The 27,413-nt window shown below is 36.7% G+C and overlaps 1 long non-coding RNA gene across 1 annotated transcript in view; it reads right to left on the reverse strand.

Annotated features, from left to right (window-relative positions):
- Nucleotides 1–606: 606 nt before the first annotated feature.
- LOC133254414 (uncharacterized) overlaps nucleotides 607–27,413 on the reverse strand; it is a 35,847-nt gene continuing 9,040 nt past the window's right edge. Inside the window, exons 2-3 of the long non-coding RNA XR_009738665.1 lie at nucleotides 24,543–24,628; nucleotides 607–691 (exon numbers count right to left, since the gene is read on the reverse strand). This is a non-coding gene — a long non-coding RNA (uncharacterized LOC133254414). The remainder of the gene's footprint in view (nucleotides 692–24,542; nucleotides 24,629–27,413) is intronic.

Raw genomic sequence — 27,413 nt, forward strand, 5'->3', positions numbered from 1 at the left:
ATTTACCCTTTCTTCAAATTTTATCTATTTCAGTCTTCAGTGGATTGTCTGATGCCTACCCACACTGGTAAGGGTGGATTTTCTTTACTTAGTCTACTCAATCAGAAGCTAATCTCTTCCAGAAACACCCTCACAGAAAAAACACCCTTACATACCCAGAAAAAGTATCTTACCAGGTATTGGAGTATCCCGTTCCCAGTCAAGTTGATAACCTAAAATTAACCATCACATATTTCATTTCAAAAAAGTAAAACAAATCGCAATATCACATGTCTGGCTGAGTCCTGGAGATTAGTGCCACCAGTGAAGACAATATATATAGAAGTGATCATTCCAAACACATCATGAGTTAATGTACTTGTTGTCTTGAGCAGAAGATAGGTAGATCTTAGAGAATGAGTGGATTATCATAAACTCAAATACCTAGCAATTCCACTTGCTGATAGTATTTCATATTATATGCATTATCATTTTGCATTTTATATATTTAAACATTTTATATTTATTTATAAATATGTATTATTTCTCCATCTCAAAGGTCAGTAAACACCAGTCTTTGTGTTAGTTTAATAGGAGTAATATCATATCTTTATTAATTTGCTTTAGTGGCTCTTTACCTCTCAAATCCTTTTATCTTTTTCTCAAATCTGTATGAGGCTTTGCAACCTTGACTGCATAAGTCTGATAGAACCTGGTGAATAGAAAACAGTAGGTCTGCAAGATGACATGGTAAGTTCCTATTGCCAGAAGGTGGGAAATGATTCTGATTAAAAGCCAGGGGCCTGACTCCTCAGTAATGTTCTGGGGAATTTAGAAGCCTGGAAATTTCAGGATATTCCTTCTAAAATGAATATAGTCTGAAGCTCCTCATACTCTTTACCACTAAGAATGAGACACCACATATGATATATCCTTTTGTATTTTGCAGGAAAATATAATTGTCTGGAGCGTGCTGCTCTGGTTCACTTATTGAGTAGCTCAAAATTCTACTATTAAGATAAAAATAGAAAACAGTAGGTATTTTAACTGATTTGGGCTGTATGACTATATATACATTTTTTTTTTTAACTGGGACCCTATGACTATGAAATTCAGCATTATTCATAGTACCTGTGGCATACCTGGAAGTTAGGTGGCATTTGTGATGAGCCATGACATGGAGAATTCTATGTTTTTGCGTAAAGCCAGGTAACAAGTAATTCCCAAGTAATTATTTTCCCTTAGAGAAATAATTATTGGCTTGCTGCTGAGCCCTGTAGAGATTGAATGCCTGATTATAGAGCTAGGTACCACAGTAATCTGAGGTGCCCCTCATGAACTGGGAGTTATCAAATGTTACAAAGCAGAAAAATCAGGCATGTTCCTTGAACTAAATCATGAAATGTTATTGTGGGCAGTATCTGAAGGCACAAGCGTGTCACTTTCACGAGCAATTCACGCTCCCACTGTGTTTCCCTTTGCCACATGTCCACTGCTCCTCAAACCACAACTGCTGATAAAGGGACACGCTGTCAGTAAGAGCCAAAGATTTCCTGAAGACCTTACATAGCACTCTGGAAACAGGAATTCAAGAGTTGAGGAACTTCAGCTCCACTCACAAGTTGAATTATATGGCATCTAATTCTTTTAGCAAAAAAGAAGATGGCTAGAAAAGACAAAGATGAGGACCTACATGAGAAAGTGGTGAATAATTGTTTGGACAGAGAAGAACTTGGAAAAATTGGTATCAGGAGTGGGTTTCTAGGATATTTTGGAAAGAAGCATATGGATGGAACTTTTGGAATGGATTCCGAGTGTGAGGATGTACCGTGTGAATGTTTACCAAAAGGCTCCCAGTGCAATGGGGACTCTGAATACTCTGGTAGTTTTCAGTCACCTCTTTTCCAAGCCTCCTTTCTGCTTGACCAAAGGATTCCATGACCTTGATGGCAAGGTCAGAGACAGTGTAACAACAAATATTTCCCCACTCCATGGCCCCACTGGGTCCCCTTTCTGCTGAGTATCCAATTTTCCAGCACCAGTAAACGAAAGTAAAGTTATTACTTCCTAGGGAGTTAGCTCAGAGAAGGCAATGGCACCCCACTCCAGTACTCTTGCCTGGAAAATCCCATGGACAGAGGAGCCTGGTAGGCTGCAATCCATGGGGTAGCTAAGAGTCAGACATGACTGAGCGACTTCACTTTCACTTTTCACTTTCATGCATTGGAGAAGGAAATGGCAACCCACTCCAGTGTTCTTGCCTGGAGAATCCCAGGGACGGAGGAGCCTGGTGGGCTGCCATCTCTGGGTTCGCACAGAGTCAGACACGACTGAAGCGACTTAGCAGCAGCAGCAGCAGCAGCAGGGAGCTAGCTAGCTATCTGATTGTGGACTGAACATTAGACCTTTTCCATCATGAAAGGAAGAATAATTTTCCCTAACTGGACCAAATATATACTCTGGATTAGGTTTTCCTTCCATTTGTGACACCCTTCTCCCACCAACCCCATCTCTGAGTTTGCTGAATGCCTTATTCACAGCATTGTGGCTGATCAAAGAGCTAATTTCATGCAGACAAATTAAGCAACTAATTAAGCTAAAACTCACGGAATTTACTGCTAACTGTGTATCTTATCACCCCAAATCAGCTGACCTTACAGAAAGTTGAAGCTGTCTGAATGGAAATAAGATAGAAGATAACATCTGATAAAATTAGGGTGCTATCCTATGTGTATATTCCCTGAACCAGATCTGGAATATAAAAAACAAAGACTAGAAGCAGGTTGTACACCTCTCACTCTCATACCTAGTGAACCCCTCAAAGTTCGTGGTTTCATTTATGGTTTTGGGTCCAACTCTCTTGTCTTAGAATCCCCCCAGGAGATTTTACAACACGCGTTAAGTTCTTCTATCAGGGGTCTCTACAATAGTTTCAATGAAGTGGGGGCTGTTGCTTCCATTTGTCCAGCTCAAGCTTTTCTTATCATAAGACAAAGATGCAAAATACAGGGTTATTGATCTCTTCAAGGGAAAAGAAGTCTGCTTGAGGTAAGGCTGTAATATTTTTAAAATCCAAAGTCTTCCCTAGGGTTCCTCCTAATATAACAGCAAAACTTATTGGGAGACTCCAGAAAGTTCAGAAAGACCACAGAAACATCATAGAGATAAGACCACCAATTAATTCTCTTCCCCAGAAATGGTTGTTTGCTTCACCTTATGAAAACAATCTCAGTCACCTGAAATACTGGCTGAGAGCAAATGAAATATTTAATGATTCAGAGGGTCAGAAATCATAAATACTAGTGATGGCTTTGTGACAACTGTACGTACATAATGTCTTCATCTGGGTGCCCTAGAAAATATAACTTAAGGAAAATTTCACGTGCTAATATTTTGGGATTGATGTTCAATTCAATGATGCAATAGTAAACTGTACAAACATTTTGAGGCAAATTTCATTGTGTAGGTATATATTTTAAATTTGTTCAGTTGTGATATACTCTAATTCCTTTGTCTTCTCTTGTTTCTCAAGGATTTAATTATTTGAATACAGAATACAAAACAAAGCAAAAATTCAGCTACTTTACTGCTAGTGTTGCTCAAAGGCATATTTCTACTGTCTTCCTAAATATTTCATCAAAATATGCCTGACTGTATTTTATAGAATATTTTATTTACACTCTGCTGTGGCTGCTTTTTGATTTTTTAAAAAATACACTTTTTCTTCCTTTTTAAGACAATTTATTTTAAAATAATTCTGCTTTTCAAGTTCATTTCATAAAATAATGCTAATTTCGTTTTTAGGATTGTTTACAATTCCCCACCAAGGCAATTCCACTTTGGAATAGCTTTATCCCAGTTTTAAAGCAATCATGAAATGTAGGTTTTTTCCTTGGAAGTCTAGGTTGTTGTTGTTCAGTCACTAAGTCGTGTCCAACTCTCTGTGACGCCATAGACCACAGCACACCAGGCTTCCCTGTCCTTCACTGTCTCCCGGAGTTTGCTCACTCATGTCCATTGAGTCAGTGATGCCATCTAACCACCTCAGATGCTTTACTGAAAGATATCTAAATAGGAAAGAGCAAAATAAGAATGATCCATTCTTTATTAAAGCCAAAATGAGAGAACAAAAAATTACTGTAAGGCGACAAAGTGTGGAATGTGGTGTCTACAATTTAATTGTCAAAGGTGTATATGAATTCAAGCTAGTCAGTAGATCGCACATGTAAATTATCTTCCCACAAGCATCAGGGCAAGGCAATCTAATGGTTAAAGGGAAAGGCACAATAGGTTGGCCCACTTATTTGTGTCATCTTGCCAATCTCTGCCATTGTACTTTTTTTCTCGGTGATGACATGTTACCGTTTTTGCATAAATTGTTTGTTCTGCTTTCCATGGACATTTCCTAACAAACCATTAGCCTGTCTCAGATTTCTGAGTAATACCCCCAAATGAGTAATAGACCATACTCTATCTGCATGGCCTTTTATGATTATTCTTTATTTTAGATGATGGCTGTTGTGTGCATTATTTTAAATTAGAGATGGAAGCAATGTGGAATAAATTAGTGAATATTCCTTTTCTACCAAAACAGCTTTTAATTAAACAAATATTTACTAAGATTCTGCCTTTGCTTTCCAATATTTTAAGTGTCAAAGGTAATAAATCTTATTCTTTGGTTGTCTTTTCACAACTTATATTGTTGTGAATATATTGTGAATTGTGAATATATATTATATTTGGTTGTCTTTTCACATATAAGAAATGGAAGATCTTGTAATAAAGGGAAAAAAATAAGGAAGAAATTTCCATTTATTAATCGTCTAAATTAAATCAATGCCAAACCTTCTCCCTTGTGAGTTTAAGGACATACTATGTACCTTGCTGGTATCCTTTATCATCAACCCAAGATACTTTGGGGTGTGAAATGGAATGCTTTAATAATTACTCTAGGAAAACCAGGACTATCCCAGGCAAAGCAGGAAATACTGTTACCCCATAATATTTTTTCTTCCAAAAACTTTATTTTGTTCACTTTTTAAGAAATATTGGAAAAAATGGGAAAAAATTCATTCTACTATTCTTTCTTTTCCTTAATTTTTTCCCTTACATGGCTTTGCAACAAAAATTCTTAATGTTCTGTTATTGTTATTCATGGACCACTTCTTTAACATGTTTGAAATGCATAAATGTATAGAATTATAAATAAAACTGTTTTTATTTTGAAATGCAAGAACTAAAATATTATTAGAAAATGAATTTGTGGTGTAGTGACGTATACACTGTTTTATAAATGCATTCAATTATGAGATAGAGCAGGTAGTTTACTATAACTTTAAAATAGTTATAACAGTATTTTGAGTTTTATATTATAAAAATACTTGTAATTTCTTCTGGTAACAAGATCATAGATACCACTAATATTACTGAAATATGTTGCCTAGGTAATAAAGGAAGAGACCTAAATTTCAATTAGGTATTAATGACTATAAATGTGCATTTCTTCCCTTCCAAATTCGAGAATCTCTTAAATAATCTAACACAAGTTAAGGACACTTAGCTTAGAAAGCCAATATAGTAAAATAAACTATTTTACCAGTTGGGCCCTTATAATTATTATGGCCTTACAAATTAACTTTCCTAGAAGTTGTGTCTTCACTTTTTAAATCACAGGAAAAAAAGTAAAAGTTACGTAGACATGAGTTTTACATAACATTTTACTAAGATATTGTATTTATAGCAGTGTTCAAGAGCAACATGATCCTGAAAATTAATTATGTGACATATTCCACTTATAGATTATACCCCTCATTTACCACACTGCAATAAAGTGGATGTTACTTTTCTTTAATCTTTTTTTTTTTTCCTTATTGAGCTACAACTATTATATAAGTGGTTAACAATAGGACTCAGATCTGTGTCAATCAGGGTTTCTAATTTTTTATAGTATGGCACATTTTTCTGAACTTAAATGACACAGTGCTTTGCTTTTAGTGAAACTGCATTGTTTATGTCAAATGGTAATGAACTATTAATACAACGGGTCAACTTTGGTTGCATTTCAAATAAAAGTACCCGTGGTACTTCTAGATGGAGTTATTTAAGATCAGAGCTGCTCGTCCTTATTTTCAGAAATGTATTCGGTGCAATTAAAGCATGAAATTAAATCATTCTTGTTCCTTGGAAGAAAAGCTGCGACAAACCTGCTGTTGCTGCTGCTGCTAAGTCGCTTCAGTCGTGTCCGACTCTGTGCGACCCCATAGACGGCAGTCCACCAGGCTCCTCTGTCCCTGGGATTCTCCAGGCAAGAACACCGGAGTGGGTTGCCATTTCCTTCTCCAATATGACAAAATTAGCCAGCATATTAAAAAGCAGAGACATCACTTTGCTAACAAAGGTCCTTAGAGTCAGACCTATAGTTTTTCCAGTAGTCATGTATGGATGTGAGAGTTGGACCATAAAGAAAGCTGAGCAGGGAAAAATTGATGCTTTCAAACAGTCTTTCTGGAGAATACTCTTGAGTGTCCCTGGGACAACAAGGAGATCAAACAAGTCAATCCTAAAAGAAATCAACCCTGAATATTAATTGGAAAGACTGATGCTGAAGCTGAAGCTCCAGTACTTTGGTCACCTGATACAAAGAGCAGATCATTGGAAAAGACCCTGATGCTGGGAAAGATTGAAAAGATGAGGAGAAGGGAATGACAGAGGATGAGATGGTTGGATGGCATCACCAACTCAATAGACATGAATCTGAGGAAACTCCAGGAGGTGGTGAAAAACAGGGAAGCCTAGTGTGCTGCAGTTTATGGAGTTGCAAACAGTCAGGCATGTGTTAGCAACTGAACAACAACAGCAAAGGATGAATAAATTCTGTTCATCTAATAAATTTGCTCAGTATTTTTTTATACCATCTTAAACGTCTTCAACCTATCAGCTTTCTAAGAAGCAAAATGATTCACATTTCACTTGATACTCTATAATGAAAGAAGAAGCAGTTAAACTGAATACCCTTTGCCTAAACAGACATGGAGAATGGGATAAAGGAATTGTAGGCTGAAGCAGCTATATAAATGATAAAGCAAACACGGTGTGATACCCATGATATTATTTGGTTTAAAGTGTTCTCTTTCAAATTACCTTTAATATATGCTAAGTACATAGAAAAGGCAAAGAAAGAAATAAAAGCAACAAAAATACTCTCATAATATTTCTCAAAGTCCTAGAATAATTTCCTCCATGGAGTCAATGGAAAAAATTGAAAAACCCACTTTTGTCCAAAGTGCCCTATGTTGTTAGAAAGTGTGCTTTTTAACAGAAAGTAGAATGCATGTCTTTTTATTTTGCTTCCTGACTGTTATTGGGTCATACAATAACCTTTGAGCATACTAAGTTTTAACCAACATGTTATTCTTGAGATTTTTTTTCTAAAGAATTTAGAGGCCTCTTCAACCTCTGCTGCCCCCAGTCAGATGCCCTCTTTTCCTGTTCAGTCTAGAGAATTGACTGGATGGCCAATACAGCTTCAATAAAGTCAGAGAAACAGCTGGAACTCAGGGACATCAGGAGCTCAGGGGCCAAACACCAACAGGACCACATTTTCATCTGTCTCCGGGGCTTTCTGCTTGCCCTATTTCTTCTCTGAGGCTAGCATCTTTTCTGAAGATCTGGAAACATAGGCCTTCACTCTTTCCATAGTTCATAGCTCATATGTCTGTCACTCTAAAACATTTTATGCATCAAATGTCAAAGATTATTATTTAACATTATCTTTTGACACAGTTCTACTCCAAAACTTTCTGTGGAAGGACTCAGGTTAGCCTAGCTTTGGTCAGGGCCAACTGCTGTGCAAAGCAACTCTGACTATCCAGACAAAACACAGGAAATGACATCCCCATTGGAAAGACACGTTTGGAGGGTACAAAGAAGAAATTACCAAAATTTAAAAAGCTACCCTTTTAAAGTGAGCAGTACTTTAAAAGATAGTACAATATGTGCCCACTGTAAGATATGCAATGTAAGAATGATGATGTAATGGTGGTAATTCAGGATGTTTTAAAAAGCAGGTTATATTATAGACTATCAAAAACTAGAAAGGACCTATTGTGTAGCAAAAGGAACTGTACTCAGTATCTTGTAATAAAATATAATGGGAAAGAATCTAATAGACACACACACACACATATATCTGGAGAAGAAAATGGCAACCCACTCCAGTGTTCTTGCCTGGGAAATCCCATGGACAGAGGAGCCTGGTGGGCTACAATCTGCTACTGCTGCTGCTAAGTCACTTCAGTCGTGTCTGACTCTGTGCGACCCCATAGATGGCAGCCCACCAGGCTCCCCCGTCCCTGGGATTCTCCAGGCAAGAACACTGGAGTGGGTTGTCATTTCCTTCTCCAATGCATGAAAGTGAAAAGTGAAAGTGAAGTCGCTCAGTCGTGTCTGACCCTAAGCAACCCCATGGACTGCAGCCTTCCAGGCTCCTCCATCCATGGGATTCTCCAGGCAAGAGTACTGGAGTGGGGTGCCATTGCCTTCTCTGGGCTATAATCTATGGGGTCGCAAAAGAGTCAAACATGATTTAGTGACTAAACAAAAACAACAACACAAGTGTATATGTAAAACTGAATCACTTTGTTATATATCTGAAACTAACACAACATTGTAAATCAACTATATTTTAATAACTTTTTAAGTTAGAAAACTAAAATGAGTTTACATTTTCATTTATATTGGCCCACATGCCATGAAAAGGAAGAGTTTATCATGATGTTTAAGAAAGATTACAACTAAATAAAAATGATTCAAATTATGTACTTTAAAAACTCATAGAAAGCAAGTAAAATATTAATAGAAAGTTTTGTAAGAGTACTTAAACTACAGCTCAAACAAGTGTGCATAATATGCATGCAATATATGAAATACAAAGAATGCAAATAATATAGTAAACTTGGAAATTCGTTTTAAAAAATTAAAGCTTTTCTTTTCAAGCAGTCCCTATGTAAAAAGAATGGATGGCATATTAGGCCACAGGGGCAACACCAGTAATTTCCTGAAAAAGTAAATCATATGAACTATAATATTTCTACACCATACAATAAACCAGAAACAAAGGGATAATAAGCAATTAAAACTTAAGAAAAAACTGTTAAATGCTACTATATTACATAAAGTTCAGAATTATGATTCCAGAATTTTACGGAATAGCTAAAATTAGAATATCATATTAGATCTCATGGAAGATGAAAACACCAAACTTAAAATCATTACTGTCAATATTTTCATTTTTAAACAGAAATAAAGCAAATATACTGAATGTTCAATTCTGAGAAAAACAAAACAAATTTATATAAAGGATAACATAATAAGAACCACAGAGGAAATCAGTAAATTATAAAATTGAGTACAAATATAAATGAATACAATAAATTATACTTATGAGAAGTTAGCAATAACTGCTGGCAATTCCAAATAAGAGAAAAGACAAACACAAGAAAATCAAATTAGGAATGAGATAAAAGATACAATGACCTGCATTGTATAAGATTGCAGATTTTGTAAGAGAATATATGAAATTTATCCCTGTATTTCTCAAGGCACAGCTTTCAGCTCTTCTATTTAAGAATTTCCTGGAATATTAAAGGTACAAAAGTTTAGGTCTATCAGAATTAGAGCTAATGGGTCAGAATATTTGGAGAAGGAGCCAGGAATCTGCATATCTATCAAGTCATACTTATTCACATTAAAGTATGAAAATTACTGCTCTCCTCTAAAAAAGTTAGGTTTCTATTTGTCTATAAAATTGCATTATAAAAACTGAATAAATAATAATGGTTAAGACATGGAAATGCCCCAAGAATTATCTTCATAAACTATCTGAGCAAAACAAAGTCTTTTACAAGAAGGTTAAATAAAGTCTAGTTACAAGAAGGTTTCTGATATCAAAACAGGATAAAAACAGTATTGCAAGCTATCCCAACCAAGTTCACTTTAGACTGTAACACAAGAACTCTAAATTATTAAGAAATAAAATTCAAAAGCACATTAAAGGAATTAGCCACAACAAAAATGTGGGCCTTGAAAAAGAATTGATCATTTAATAAAATAATATCCTGTGCAGGATAAAAGCAATAGAAAACATCATAAAAGAAAATATTATGAATTTAGCTACGTAAGATGGAAAATAAATTAGGGAAAACATGAAGCATAGTTGGGAATATAAATATAGTAAAGATGACAAGAATGGTTTATAGACTCAATAAATATGAAAATTTTAATAAAGAATTCAGGAAACACTGCAATTGAAATTTTGGTGTGGAAAAAACACAAAAATCCAGAGGAAATATACAAATGAAATAATGATAAATGAAAATTTCTCAACTTATATAGTATTCAAAGTATTACATATTTTTAAAAGATAATAAAGCTGTTAAAATATGAAAATCACCATCCAGCTAGCAAAGATTATGAAGATGCTGATTGGTAGTAATATAGTAATCTACCTTAAGCACAAGCTTGAAAGAAAGATTCTGAAAAAAAAAAGAAATGTATCCATCATGTAAAAATTCTTTTATTAGGCATGCCTACGTGAAACCAGCTCAGAAGGAGTCAACTTACCTGGGCACCTAGCAGAATCTGTTTTCAGGAATGGCGATGGTGGAGCTTTGGAGTCCTATTCACAGCATCATTGGAACTGGTAATGTGTCTGAACTAGGCTAAGCGACCTCCATGGGGTTTCCTTGCTGAGCAAACTCTGTTGTATAGTTAGATTGTTCCTGTCTTCATTTTCTGAGATTAACTGTCAGACATTACTTTTTTATCAGAGACAATCTTGAGTGAATTCTGTTTGTTGCAACTAGGAGCACAGATTGATTCAGAAGCTAGTACGATGAACATTGGGGTACATGTGTCTCTTTCAGTTCTGGTTTTCTCAGTGTGTATGCCCAGCAGTTGGATTGCTGGGTTATATGGCAGTTCTATTTCCAGCTTTTTAAGGAATCTCCATACATTTTAATCAGTTCTAATGAGGTGGATGAAACTGTAGCCTATTATACAGAGTGAAGTAAGCCAGAAAGAAAAACACCAATACAGTATATTAACACATATATATGAAATTTAGAAAGATGGTAATGATGACCCGATATTTGAGACAGCAAAAGAGACACAGATGTAAAGAACAGACTTTTGGACTCTGTGGGACAAGGCGAGGGTAGGATGATCTGTGAGAATAGCACTGAAACATGTATATTATCATATATGAAATAGATCACCAGTCCAGGTTCAATGCATAAGATAGGGTGCTCAGGGCTGGTGCACTGGAATGACCCTGAGGGATGGGAAGCAGAGGGAGGTGGAAGGGGGATTCAGGATGGGGGACACATGTACACCCATGGCTGATGTCAATGTATGGCAAAAACCACTACAAAATATTAATTTACATACAATTTAAAAATGAATTTAAAAAAAAAGCTAGTATGTGTTGCAGACAGCTGAACTTGAAGGAGTATATCTAGGATTATTTTTCCTGTTTGATTGGTTCTGAGGTGGTAAGATTATAACTTATACTATAAACTGTTAACACTCTCTGGCCCAACAGATGGCTCATTACTCTCACCTGTGGTCACCTGGCATTAAGTGCCCATTGATGGAAAGACTTTGAAGGACCCAGTATCCACTTCTATAAAGCACTATGATGACCATGAGGGCTGTGAGATGGACCAATGGCCTCTAAGTACATTGGAATGTTCCAGAAATAAAATGACAAATTCAAATTCTATTTTTTTTTTCAGGCAGTCAGAAAATCAGGAATTTTCTGTGATTGTGCTAAACAAATTTCTTATTACTGGTAGCCACAGGGCTGAAAGTGCAATAAATAAAAGTTAACATGAAATCCTATGACTTGACAATTTATCACATCAGTTGAATTATAACTTGTAATGAATAAGGCACCAAATTGTAATGAATAAGGCACCAAGAACTGGCATAAGGACTCACGGAAAGCTATACATGGTTTAAAGCAGTAGTTCTCAACCTGAGATGTGGCCAACCCCAGGGAGTTTCCATAAGCGTTTGGAGGTGCTTTCACTGGTGGATGCTACTAGCATTTATCACTTGAGTATGAATGACTTTAAATTCCCTAAAACACATGGAAAAACCCTGCACACACACACACACACACACAAATTGTCTCGCCTAAAATATACTTAGCACTCCTATTGAAAAGCACTACATTTGAATGGTAAGTACTCTTCAGTCGACTGAGTCCCCTTTGTCTACAAAAGCATCCCCTGGTCTCCTGGCAGTTATGGTTGAAGTCTACCATATAGTCTTGCTTGAAGACCACCCATGAACAACCCTACCAATATATTCACCTGAAAATATGAAACAGGATCAAGTCTAGCTGCGTTATCAGGAAAAGATATTAGCAGTGCTTTAAAGCCTAATACTCTATCTCACTTAAGAGTATTAAAACATTTAGTGTTAATAGTCCCAAACAGGTAGTCCGAACTTGGAATGGGTCCTCCATAGTCACCAACACACCAGCTCCAACTACCTTTCTAGTTCCCATCTTTAGTGTGCTGTCACATTGTCCTAGTTCTAAAATTCCAGTCAGGAAGAGAATAAGAGTGAACTCCATTCTATAAGGAACTTCTCAGAAAGACCATGCAACTTATGCCTCTCATTGGAAGGACTTGATTATGCAACAAAGCCAGATGAAAATGGAGGGGTATGGTTTTCCTTAAGGCATATGGTTGTTCCTATAAAAAGTGGGTTCTGAGATTAATGTAGAAAGAGAAAATGAGTATCAATGTAGTGGGCTGCAACTAACAATTTCTGCCACACAAAAGGAATTCAATACTTCCATGTCCCTTCCCAAGTTATCCTTTTTCATAGACTCTAGAGTGTAAAGGATTATGCACCAAGCAAAATTCAATGTTACTTCCTAATTGATATGTTAGCATTTGTAAAAATGTATGAGAATGGGATCCAATGGTGCTAAATATAGAGAAACATTGTTACATCTGGCTGAATTTACTGAGATAGATGTATTGACCAGAAATTTTATATTCAGTTTTCTCAATGAGGTACATAGAAGTAGTTTTAACCTCCTCTATCATCTTAGTGAAGTATGTACTTCATGGTATACTAGACTAAACAAGTTTAAAATGCAAGAAATTTCTTTTCATACCAAAGATAAAAGAATCCACAAGTTTATGGATAAAAATGTTATGTAAATATATTATGTGAAATTGACTGTGATTTTGAAGGTAAGAATACCAAGTTATGACCGAATTGGTACCAGTCATAATCCAGAATATTTGGCCATAACACAGAAAAATACATTGGATCTGAAAGGCTTCTAAATCTTTGAAAAATATCACAGTGGCTAACTCTTTTATGACAAGAATATTGATAGAATTGCTGGACATTTAAAATGGGCTTGTTAATTTCAAAGATGACGAAGGTATCATGGACTGGCAGAGGTGACATTGTACTACTTAACAGAATTGGGCGTGCTTACTGTGATACACTGCAAGGTAGAGTGGTCATCAGAATGATAGAAACAAGAAAAAAGTCAAATAAATAACCTATCTCTACACCTAAAGCAACTAGAAAAGGAAGAAATGAAGAACCCCAGGGTTAGTAAAAGGAAAGAAATCTTAAAAATAGGGCAGAAATAAATGCAAAATAAACAAAAAAGATCATAGCAAAAACCAAAAAAGCCAAAAGCTGGTTCTTTGAAAGGATAAATAAGATTGACAAATCATTAGCCAGACTCATCAAGAAACAAAGGGAGAAAAATCAAATCAATAAAATTAGAAATGAAAATGGAAAGATCACAACAGACAACACAGAAATACAAAGGATCATAAGAGACTACTATAAGCAATTATATGCCAATAAAATGGACAACTTGGAAGAAATGGACAAATTCTTAGAAAAGTACAACTTTCCAAAACTGAACCAGGAAGAAATAGAAAATCTTAACAGACCCATCACAAGCACAGAAATTGAAACTGTAATCAGAAATCTTCCAGCAAACAAAAGCCCAGGTCCAGATGGCTTCACAGCTGAATTCTACCAAAAATTTAGAGAAGAGCTAACACCTATCCTACTCAAACTCTTCCAGAAAATTGCAGAGGAAGGTAAACTTCCAAACTCATTCTATGAGGCCACCATCACCCTAATACCAAAACCTGACAAAGATGCCACAAAAAAAAGAAAACTACAGGCCAATATCACTGATGAACACAAATGCAAAAATCCTTAACAAAATTCTAGCAATCAGAGTCCAACAACATATTAAAAAGACCATACATCATGACCAAGTGGGCTTTATCCCAGGGATGCAAGGATTCTTCAATATCCACAAATCAATCACTGTAATACACCACATTAACAAATTGAAAAATAAAAGCCATATGATCATCTCAATAGGTACAGAGAAAGCCTTTGACAAGATCCAACATCCATTTATGATAAAAACTCTCCAGAAAGCAGGAATAGAGGAACATACCTCAACATAATAAAACCTATATATGACAAACCCACAGCAAACATTATCCTCAATGGTGAAAAATTAAAAGCATTTCCCCTAAAGTCAGGAACAAGACAAGGGTGCCCACTTTCACCACTACTATTCAACATAGTTTTGGAAGTTTTGGCCACAGCAATCAGAGCAGAAAAAGAAATAAAAGGAATCCAAATTGGAAAAGGAGAAGTAAAACTCTCACTGTTTGCAGATGACATGATCCTCTACATAGAAAACCCTAAAGACTCCACCAGAAAATTACTAGAGCTAATCAATGAATATAGTAAAGTTGCAGGATATAAAATCAACACACAGGAATCCCTTGCATTCCTATACACTAATAATGAGAAAATAGAGAAATTAAGGAAACAATTCCATTCACCATTGCAACGAAAAGAATAAAATACTTAGGAATATATCTACCTAAAGAAGCTAAAGACCTATATATAGAAAACTATAAAACACTGGTGAAAGAAATCAAAGAGGACACTAATAGATGGAGAAATATACCATGTTCATGGATTGGAAGAATCAATATAGTGAAAATGAGTATACTACCCAAAGCAATCTATAGATTCAGTGCAATCCCTATCAAGCTACCAACGGTATTTTTCACAGAGCTAGAACAAATAATTTCACAATTTTTATGGAAATACAAAAAACCTCGAATAGCCAAAGCTATCTTGAGAAAGAAGAATGGAACTGGAGGAATCAACCTGCCTGACTTCAGGCTCTACTACAAAGCCACAGTCATCAAGACAGTATGGTACTGGCACAAAGACAGAAATATAGCCGAATGGAACAGAATAGAAAGCCCAGAGATAAATCCACACACCTGTGGACACCTTATCTTTGACAAAGGAGGCAAGGATATACAATGGAGAAAAGACAATCTTTTTAACAAGTGGTTCTGGGAAAACTGGTCAACCACTTGTAAAAGAATGAAGCTAGAACACTTTCTAACACCATACACAAAAATAAACTCAAAATGGATTAAAGATCTAAACATAAGACCAGAAACTATAAAACTCCTAGAGGAGAACATAGGCAAAACACTCTCTGACAAACCGCACAGCAGGATCCTCTATGACCCACCTCCCATAATATTGGAAATAAAAGTAAACATAAACAAATGGGATCTAATTAAAATTAAAAGCTCCTGCACAACAAAGGAAACTATAACCAAGGTGAAAAGAAAGCCTTCAGAATCGGAGAAAATAATAGCAAATGAAGCAATGGACAAAGAACTAATCTCAAAAATATACAAGCAACCACTGTAGCTCAATTCCAGAAAAATAAACGACCCAATCCAAAAATGGGCCAAAGAACTAAACAGACATTTCTCCAAAGAAGACATACAGATGGCTAACAAACACATGAAAAGATGCTCAACATCACTCATTATCAGAGAAATGCAAATCAAGACCACAATGAGGTACCACTTCACGCCAGTCAGAATGGCTGCTATCCAGAAGTCTACAATCAATAAATGCTGGAGAGGGTGTGGAGAAAAGGGAACCCTCTTACACTGTTGATGGGAATGCAAAATAGTACAGCAACTATGGGGAAAAGTGTGAAGATTCCTTAAAAAACTAGACAGAGAACTGCCTTATGACCCAGCAATCCCACTACTGGGCATACACACAGAGGAAACCAGAATTGAAAGGGACACGTGTACCTCAATGTTCATTGCAGCACTGTTTATAATAGCCAGGACATGGAAGAAACCTAGATGTCCATCAGCAGATGAATGGACAAGAAAGCCATGGTACACATACCAAATGGAGTATTACTCAGCCATTAAAAAGAATACATTTGAATTAGTTCTAATGAGGTGGATGAAACTGGAGCCTATTATACAGAGTGAAGTAAGCCAGAAAGAAAAACACCAATACAGTATACTAATGCATATATATGGAATTTAGAAAGATGGTAACAATAACCCTGTATGTGAGACAGCAAAAGAGACACAGATGTATAGAACAGTCTTTTGGACTCTGTGGGAGAGGGAGAAGGTGGGATGATTTGGGATAATGGCATTGAAACATGTATAATATCATATATTAAATTAATCGCTAGTCCAGGTTCGATGCAGGATACAGGATACTTGGGGCTGGTGTACTGGGATGACCCAGAAGGATGGTACAAGGAGGGAGGTTGGAGGGGGGTTCAGGATGAGGAACATGTATATACCCGTGGCAGATTCATGTTGATGTATGGCAAAACCAATACAATATTGTAAAGTAATTAGCCTCCAATTAAAATAAATAAATTTATATTTAAAAAAGTAATAATAAAGAAAAATTATTGAATGCATTATTGAACATGAAATGTGTAAGTTCAAATAGATGCAAAGTGAACTAAGGTCTGTGTGCTTTGCATAAACAAATACATTCTAAGTCTAATGACAGAGAGATAACATTAACATCATAGCAAAAGAGCCCGGCCCCTCCCCAATCCCAGATCTGAGTCAGGTAAAGACTGAGAGTCATTTGCATACAGTATGGGAAAGAAGAATTGCAATAATATCCTGGTCTATATGGTAAAATTTTATTATATCCTTTTTCATGCAACTTCTGCCCCTAACTGTGAAATGGGAAATACTTATATTATTCCAAGGGGCTTCATCTTCATGGTTACTGCTCAGAGTACAGCTCATATGAATTGTGTGGTCTATCTGCTTAGCTCTGTGAGTCATGAGTATGAGAAATACCCACCAAACTCATTTTTTTTTTAAGTAATGAGAAGTTTAGGAGGTAGCAGACCAGAGTGTTGTATTTCTGTGCACTAACTTTAGGCAAGAAAAAGAAGGTGGCAAAAGAAAATGTTAGTTGTTTTTTTTTTTTTTTTTCCAGAAGGCTTTGCCAGATTTTTCTCAGGAAGTAAAGTCCTAACATCTGATTTCCATTAACCAGAACTATGTCACATAGTCATAGCTGCAGAAAAGCTAGGAATTTGAGCACAATATGGCCAGTCTCTAGAAGAAAACAGCATGACTGAAGCAGGCTTGAATGGGTATTCAGGCAGGCAAATCTTCTTAGCTCAATTGTAATATGGAAATTGATCAAATTCCATCTCATTTGGGGCCTCATAGGAGTCCATGCCCATCTTGTGATAGCCCTAGTTTCTAAGGATGCAGGTTTAAAAGCTAAATTTAGGAAACACTATTGACTAATGAAGAAAAGGTTACAATTTTAGAGGACTTCCCTGGTGGTTCAATTGGTAAAGAATTTGCCTTCAAGGCAGGAGACCTGGGTTCAATCCCTGAGTTGAGAAGATCCCCTGGAGGAAGTCATGGCAACCTGTTTCAGTATTCTTGCCCGGAGAATCCATGGACAGAGGAACCTGGTGGGCTGAAATCCATGGGGTCACAAAGAGTCGGATACCACTGAGCGACTAAGCACACAGCACATATGAGGCCTCTTGAGGGGGAAGGAATTAGGGGCAAATTAGGAGGTTGGGATTAGCATATATGGGCTTCCCTGGTGGCTCAAATGGTAAAGAATCTGCCTGTAATGTGGGTGACCCAGGTTTGATCCCTGGATTGGGCTGTACCCTGTAGAAGGGAATGGCAACCCACTCTTGTATTCTTGACTGGAGAATTCCATGGACAGAGGAGCCTGGTGGGTTACAGTCCATGGGGTCACAGCTGAGAGACTAACACTAAGACACTAAGATTAGCATATACACACTGCTACATATAAAATAGATAACCAACAAGGACCTACTATACAGCACAGAGAAATCTCAATATTTTGTAATAATCTATATGAAACAAGAATCTGAAAAAGAAGATAGATAGAGACATAGATACAGGTATATCTGAATCTCTTTGCTGTACACCTGAAACTAACACAATATTGTAAATCAACTATGGTTTAGTCACTAAGTCGTGTCCGACTCTTGCAACTCCATGGACTGTAGTCCTGCAGGTTACTCTGTCCATGGGATTCTCCAGGTAAGAATACTTGAGTGGGTTGCCATTTCCTTCTCCAGGGGATCTTCCCAACCCAGGAATCAAACCCAGGACTCCTGCATTGCAGGCAGATTCTTTACCAACTGAGCTACAAAGGAAGCTGCAAAAATCAACTATACTCCAATTAAAAAAAAAAGAAAAAGAAAGGCCTCTTGAGTGTCCCCTCCTTATCAAAATAATACACCAAAAACAATACCACCTTTTTGGGGGAATCACCACCAAAGAAAACAAGATTGATGATTCCTATCATATCACCATTTACCTGGACTGTCCTGTGTAGACAGAGGACTGTTGGAAATAATATTTGATTAGCATAGTTTAATCAGGTGGTGAATGCAATTGCAGCTGCTCTTCCAGATGGAAACTCTTTCTTGGAGCAAATCACCATGGCTCTGAATACCTGGAATATATTTATTGTCTGTTTTTTTTTTTTTTTTTTTATCACTTCTATCACAGTTATCAGGAAACCCCAGAAGTGATTTACTTTCACATGGACAGCTGCACACATTCAGCATCCCACAGTGGGGCTATGCCAGCTTATCAGCACTGAGACACAATTTAGTCCACGGGAACCTCAGTTACCTCATCACCTCCAAGGCATCATTGTGAATCTACTTAAGTGAGAACACTGTGCTCAAATAACATGGTGAAAATGGAACTTGAGACATCTTTGTAAGACACATGTCTGAAAGCAGGAGATAAATGGTATTTGCCACTTAAGTAATGGGAATGGCCCAGAGCCCAAGACATGATGGAAGATCCCCTTTTTTCTTAGAAGGTGCTCTCCAAAATGCAGAGCTGGATACAAAAAAACGTAAAAGTAGTGTATTTGGAAAGTGATTCCAAGAAACAGAAATAAGGGGAATAGGGAGAGTAAAACAGGAAAAAAACAAAAGCCAACTTATTGAGTCTTGTCAATTCCACCCAACCTTGTGAATTGCAGAGAACGTACCTCAGAAGTGTCCACCTAAGGGAAGACAAGAGGGTGATTTATTCATCAGCTCCATCTTCCACTAGTCAAAATTTGTAATTTTCTAAACTGTGACTACATGAACCCTGAATGGGTTTCCACAGAGCCCCATACCACATCCTCATAGCTGCCCAAGGATAGGAAGTAAGAAATATGTAGTTAACATTGGACTTTCTGTGTAGCAGTACAATATGGCTCAAACTTTTCTGCTTCAGCATGTATTCTGCATTTTTATATGCTGCCCATGGAGCATAATTCCTCTGTACTTCCAGACTGCCCATGCATAAACACCCCGTTAACACCAAGTGAGGTTCTGCGAGTCTCCCACACCAACACATCAGGAGCACCCAGAGACAAGAAGCAAGGACTGTGCGAATGCGGCTGAGGCAACAGTGTTTGCTGCCACTGGTTGCGAAAGCCATATCAGAAGCAAAATGCAGGCTGAGAGAATGTGAAGTGATGTAATGGAAGTTTTAGATAAATGCTCCACAAAGCATTTGCCTTGCATACTCCAAAGCATAATACTTGAAACTCTTAGGACTTTCACAGTAACAAAAAATCCATTTGGATATGTTATTTCAACCATTGGCTGAATGACCCAAAGGCTGCCAGTTTTAACTATGCCCTGAACAAAAGAAGGCTCTCTGGTATGACTGGTATTACTACACAGATGCACTGTTCTTGAAATATTTATGGCAGATTGTGATGATGGGTAATGACTCTTACAAACCTCAGTAGGAAATTAATAGCAGATGTCTCTAAAGTTTGAAAGTAAATAATTTCCTCTTGAGAGGAAGCTTTTGTCTTCCTTTGAGCTCTAGTAAGATCAGAAGGCCTAACTCTAAAATTAAAGACACCATGAGCCTGATCTGCCTTTCATGAACCAAGCAGCATCTGATCAAGCCATAAAATCTGGGGTCAACAGCAGCATACCAACTAGATTTTGTGTATATGAGATTGAATGTAGGTAGGTGCACAAGTGAGTTCCATAAGCAAGTTTCTCCTGTAAATTTTGGCTCTGCACTTCCTTTACCATCCTGCCTCTACCCTCAGGTCAATCTCGTGAAGTTCTCTACAACCAGATGATTCAGAAGAAAGCGTTTGAGCCTGTTTTCCATATTGCTGAGCAGTACACACTGGCACTTTATTGAAGTAGGTTTTGGGAGAAAGTCCCACTTGTGTGACTCTGAAGGGCATTGGAGATAAGAAGTAGTCATGATAAGCAGAAATTCCAACAGTCATTCTTATGATTCATCGATTCCTTTATAATGGCTAGTAGTTTGATGAACAATCAATTGTTCAGAACGAACAAGGTTAGAGGATGGAAGACAAGGATGTTTGAGGACAGCTTATGTAGATAGAATGGGTCTTGAGTGTTAGATTATTTTTACTAATGTGTTTGCTAAAAATGTCTCCACTGCAAATAAAGCTTTCATAATCAAGCTTTCATAATGATCAGCTCTGTGGATGTCAAACTGGCTCATTGTGCAGCCAACTCAATGATTTTTCATTAAGCTTATTAGCAAGGAGTGCATGTTGGTAGGAACAGATGTCATGTGTAGGCTCAATGACATGAATTTTCTCTTTCCAAGACTCACCTGGTTGTTATTAGAATTGAATATTCAATTTGCCAGTGGCTGGATTTGCCCCTGATCCTCTGATAAGTAACAAACCCTAAGGGGATCCTTCGACCAGCTTGTGGAAGATTAATTATACTAGACACATTTTACTTTCATAAATGAGGTAGTAATTTGTCCTCCCTGCAACAGATGCTTCATATAGATTTGGATTTTTTTCTTCTTGACTTACCAAACTTCTGACAGTAATACCATCTGTGGGTTTTATTTAGTTCTGCATCAAACATCATAACATCCTAATGCATCATCTTTAGAGCCTAGGAACTTATTTTTCAGCAAAACAAGTAACTAATTAAGATATATATATATATATATATTTTATATATATTACATATATTTATTTATATATTATATATATATACATATTTCACTACTTTTAATGTTCAAATTGTATTTTCTCCCTAGAAAACATCTTTGCTATCTTTTCAAGAGATATTTTCTGAATTTCAATATGTTGCTTAACCAAATATACAGATATGATAAAGGTACAGAGGATGTTAAAATATATGTTAAATTTCCTTGGCCCATTGAAAAGTTATCTTTACAAAGGTAATGAAATGTAAAATGATAGGATTGTAGGATGTCCCAGAAAACTCTTAGCTATCTCCAAACACCAGGATATTGTAAATTTCCCACTGGGATTCTGATGCATAGGCATGAGTCTCCTCCATGGTCACAAGCATCTTTTGAACACCATTTCCTTAAGATGGTTTCTATGGTAATGTAACGGAGAGAGCAATAGAGTGATATGGATGCTGTTAAATGCATTTTTAAATGGTGGCACATCTGATACTATTAAAATAAACAGCTTCAATGTTATCACTTAAAGAGACACAAAACTTGGCCTCATTGGCTTAGAACACTGCAAACATGTAAGGCAACATTACAAGCTGGGGAACACCCATGTTAATTAAAGTCTATTATTTTATTTTAGATAATATTAATTAACTATATTGCTAAAAAGGAGAAATAAAATTATTCCATTTTCTCTCTCTCCTCTCTGAAGAGTATGCAGGGGGGGTGGGCATGGTAAGTCAAAAAAGGTGAAAATTATTTGTGCCATCTGTTGGTGAAAAATGTTGATTTGATTGCAAAGTCTATTCCTTTCAAACTTCTAATGGCAAAAACTTGGAATTGTTCATTCTTTCATAATGATTTTACACTTTTATGACTATAGCCTGCTGTTTATATGCTTTAACTATATCTAAGCTTTCTATACTATTTAGAAAACCACCAGATGCCTTTGAAGCATATATTAATAAAAGCAGAGTAGGATTATTCATATTCACAAGCTAAAAAACTGAATAAGCTTAATTGTTTTCTCATAAAACACTTGATTCAGTCCATTTAACACACGTTTACCTAGCCAAGTGTCTGGTACTTCCCAAGATTCTATTGGTTGTTTTGTTAATTTATCCAAAAGCAGCTCTCAAATTGGTTACTGGTTCACTAAATAAATGATTCTATTTCCTTCTCCAGATCATCACATAACAACAACAAAAAAACACCATACCATTTTCTGAAAGGAGCCAGAACTGGACGTGACTGGTTGAGATGGAGAGGAGTAACTAGAAAGTGGGGGGAAAAAAAAAACTAGATAATCTTTCTGCACTAGATTATAAAACTCCCAGAGTAATAGGTGATCCTGTCAGATTAGGGTTTCAATTCAAGCTCTGCCAAAACTTACTTTCTTGAGGTTGGGAAGATGTTTATCCTTTTGGACAACTAGAATGTATCTTTATATGGAATATAATGAATCTCAGCCCATCAGCTAAGGTAAACAAAATAATAATACATGTATTAGGTCCTAATACACATGCATGCATCAGTTAATGGAGCAAAAATCATTGGATTGAAATTCTACACGTTGATGTTTGAGGTTGATATCACTGTCATTCCCTTTGATAGTAACCCTTACAAGTATCTGACTACTCTGTCATTAGATCCAGTGATATTGTATTGACATTTTGGACCAAACAATTCTTCGTTTTGAGAGGTCTACTCTGTCCATTGTAGAAATTTAGCATCATCTCTGGCCTCTACTCAACAGATGCATGTAAAAGAGAAAGAATAAGAGGAGCTGAGAATGATCTTGATGGTTTCTAAGTTGGGGAATTACTATTACCTGACACAGAATTCCCATTTACCAAAGATATCTTGTTGACTAATCTCCTCTTGAAAAATGACAAGTACTTGGGATTGGAGAGAAAATAGCAATCTATGTGTTCTGGAGTGGTGACAAGAAGTTAAAATATTAACAGATACACTTAGTGTCTTAGCTATCATCTAAGAGTCAAGGTGTGGAAAATTCTGAAAGAGATGGGAATACCAGACCACCTGACCTGCCTCTTGAGAAACCTATATGCAGGTGAGGAAGCAACAGTTAGAACTGGACATGGAACAACAGACTGGTTCCCAATAGGAAAAGGAGTATGTCAAGGCTGTATACTGTCACCCTGCTTATTAAACTTATATGCAGAGTACATCATGAGAAACGCTGGGCTGGAAGAAGCACAAGCTGGAATCAAGATTGCCAGGAGAAATATCAATAACCTCAGATATGCAGATGACATCACCCTTATGGCAGAAAGTGAAGAGGAACTAAAAAGCCTCTTGATGAAAGTGAAAGAGGAGAGTGAAAAAGTTGGCTTAAAGCTCAAGATTGAGAAAACTAAGATCATGGTATCTGGTCCCATCACTTCATGGGAAATAGATGGGGAAACAGTGGCAGACTTTATTTTGGGGGGCTCCAAAATCACTGCAGATAGTGACTGTAGCCATGAAATTAAAAGATGCTTACTCCTTGGAAGGAGAGTTATGACCGATCTAGATAGCATACTGAAAAGCAGAGACATTACTTTGCCAACACATGTTCATCTAGTCAAGGCTATGGTTTTTCCTGTGGTCATGTATGGATGTGAGAGTTGGACTGCGAAGAAAGCTGAGCGCCGAAGAATTGATGCTTTTGAACTGTTTTGTTGGAGAAGATGCTTGAGAGTCCTTGGACTGCAAGGAGATCCAACCAGTCCATTCTAAAGGAGATCAGTCCTGGGTGTTCTTTGGAAGGACTGATGCTGAAGCTGAAACTCCAATATTTTGGCCACCTCATGAGTTGACTCATTGGAAAAGACTCATGCTGGGAGGGATTGGGGGCAGGAGGAGAAGGGGACAACAGAGGATGAGATGGCTGGATGGTATCACCGACTCGATGCACATGAGTTTGAGTGAACTCCGGGAGTTGGTGATGGACAGGGAGGCCTGGCGTGCTGCAATTCATGGGGTCACAAAGAGTCAGACACAACTGAGCAACTGAACTGAACTGAATTGAGTAGTCAAGGTAGTTATGCTTTGACTGCAGACCATTCTCTGGTCTACAGTGGGGTATAGAGATCAATATCTCTCAAGGTGTACTTGCACCTTGAGAAGATTTGTGATTTTACTGACCTTGAATGACAGAAGACTCATGTCCAGTTGGAACAGATACTAAAAGTCATGTGATTTCTTATTGTTGTTGTTTTAAGGAATCCTTCCTGGAAACCAGAAAAAAGAAGCTTGTCATTTCATCATTACGGCCTCTTGACTTTAGAGATGGGGGTTCAACCTGCCTGAAGACATACATTCAAGCCCATCTCTCTGCCAAACCCCTCATCATGCCCTATATGCACTTATAGTCACTCTGCCCATATCACAGGTGGGTTTTCCATTCTCCCTCCCAAAACAGAGGTTATATCAACAAGTTCTGACTGTTTCCACTCTTGGGACTCTCTTGTCACTTCTATCTTCATCATTTCCCATCTTATTTTTCTCTATAGTTTGTTCTATAGTTAAATGCCAGCTCCAAGATAAATTCCCAATTGTCCTAAACTTTGATCAACATCCTCTAAAATATTCTTGAATGAAATAGAAATTGACCATTTTCTAGAATTCACTATATTCCAGTACATCTCTTACCTTTACTCAAGAAAGACTCAAGCTTTTCCAATGGCTCCAACTCTCTAAGAGATGAGGAAAATACAATTTCTTGCCCCAGTAAACTTTTCAGATGAAAAGCTGTCTTTTTGTACAGAGATGCTGAAGAAAGGGACAGAGCACTACTCACGCCAACCATTTTTTGTTTACCTTCTTCTTGGTCTCTCCCTACCTATTTTTCATCGCATTTTCCACTGTATCTCTTATAAAATTTCTTTTTCATGTAATACACACATATTTCCTTACCTTCTTAATCTCAGTGAATTATCTCACTTTATGCTTTCTACAAGTAAAACTGTTCACCCAGATACATGACATATACATACATAAATATTTTTTGAATCATTCATACCTGAGAAATGCATTTTAAAAAAAAAATAACTTGCTGCAGAACAAAATATATATTTTCAAAAAATTTACAGTGGGAATTGTTGACTAAAAAAATATATTCACAATCTAAAAGTTGAGATCTATATTTTATTTGGCAGGAATTTTTAGGACTTCTAGCCTGAAAGGCAGCATCTTCAGTCACCCTGAGTGAACTGTTCCAAGGAGGCAATGGGGGAAACCAAGATATATAGCATTTTTGTAACAGAAGTCAGGTAGTCTAAACATCAAAAGATTATTGTTAATTAAGGAAAACAAGATCTCTCAAGTTAAGGAATTTAGCACGTTTTTACGTGTGGAAAGATTCAAGAGTCAGGGTTCACTGAAATCATTCCTTTGATATGGACCTCAGACTTGTCAGGCCGGTGTTCTGTGTTTTCACATCCTGACTTTTTTCAGAGCTCACTGTTGGGGTTGGCTGCAGTTCTGATGGCTGCTAGATGGCAAACATTCTTTACTTTCTTTTGTTTTCTCGGGGCTCATCAGCTCATCATGGTTATGGCTGCAATTGCTGATAACTCTGAAATTCTTTGCTTACTGATATGGCACCAATAATCCAAGACTAAGAGTCACTTAGTCTTGTCCGACTCTTTGCCATGCCATGAACCACAGCACGCCAGGCCTCCCTGTCTCAGGCTAAAGACAGCTTGTTACAACATACTCAACTATGGACACAGAGCCTGAGATTGAGCAGGTGATCAGTAATTGTCTTCTCAGGGATACTAGATGGGAGAGGGGTGGTGAATAAACTCACAAGCCACTGAAAACATGAAGTAAGGTAATTTTCAAGGACATAATGAAACCAAAAACACTCTAACCTTCAATTTGCCCATTAATCTTCAGAAATTTGGCCATAGTCAAGGGAAATTAAGACTCTACTTCTTAATGAGCAAAAGGAAATGAGTAAAGAACAACTTTTCATGGAGGACTTCTCAGAAAAAGTTAAGATCCAGGCCCCTGCTGGAAAAACAAAGCATCCAAATAGGATGCCCCTCATCATTGTCAGACAGATGCATATCACATAACTGCTTGCACATAACTATGATCTTGATTGATCAAGAAAATAAACCATTTAGAGTGTGCTATGCCTAGCGTGGGTCCAATTAGAATATACTCCACTATTCACACATATTCTATATTTTATTACTCAAAATATTCATTTTCATTTCTTAAAAAATAAGACAAATGAACTATTAAATGAAAGTCAGTAAAGGGAATGCCCACTCATTAATATCACACGTGGCTTTAACTTGAGAGTTACAGGACCCTTAGGTGAACTTCACTAAAAAGTTTGACAAGCTTCCATGTAGATCTTTTGACTCTCCAATTTTATGATCATTTTCATAGCAAAATGTTATGTATTAAAAATGCAACAGCACTCTAAAATTTTACTACTTAAAACAAATTTTATATTACTATTCAGGGTAGCTGAAATGTATAAATATGTCACTTTGTAAACAAAGATTAAGCAAAATTTTTAAACTAACTACTAAGTGACAGAGAAGGTTCTACAACAAACAAAATAAATAAAACCCTTGCTTCTTTCATTCTAATTTAGAGAGACAACCAAGCTTCAAATATATAAGTATATACATTTTTTAGCTAATAGATAATACTACAGGTTCTCTTTTACTTCTGATATTTTTGACTCAGCTCTCTTTTTTTTTCTTAGCCTAAGATTTTTCTTCACATAAACAAATGAAAAAAGTAAAACAAACACACACACGCAACTCTTAGTTTCACTGATTTTTCTATTGTTCTTCTGTTCTCTAGTTCATTTATTTATTCTCTAATTTTTATTATTATTTTTTCCTTTTGCTAACTTTAGGCTTACTTTGTTATTTTTATAATGTCTTCAAACATGAATCTAGGTGGTTTACTTGAGAAATGCAATTTAAAAAGAAAATTTTAATTTTTAAGTAAATGTTTGTTGTTATGAACTTTCCTCCTATTACTGCC

Source organism: Bos javanicus, chromosome 9 (genome assembly GCF_032452875.1).
Source record: "Bos javanicus breed banteng chromosome 9, ARS-OSU_banteng_1.0, whole genome shotgun sequence".
NCBI lineage: Eukaryota > Metazoa > Chordata > Mammalia > Artiodactyla > Bovidae > Bos > Bos javanicus.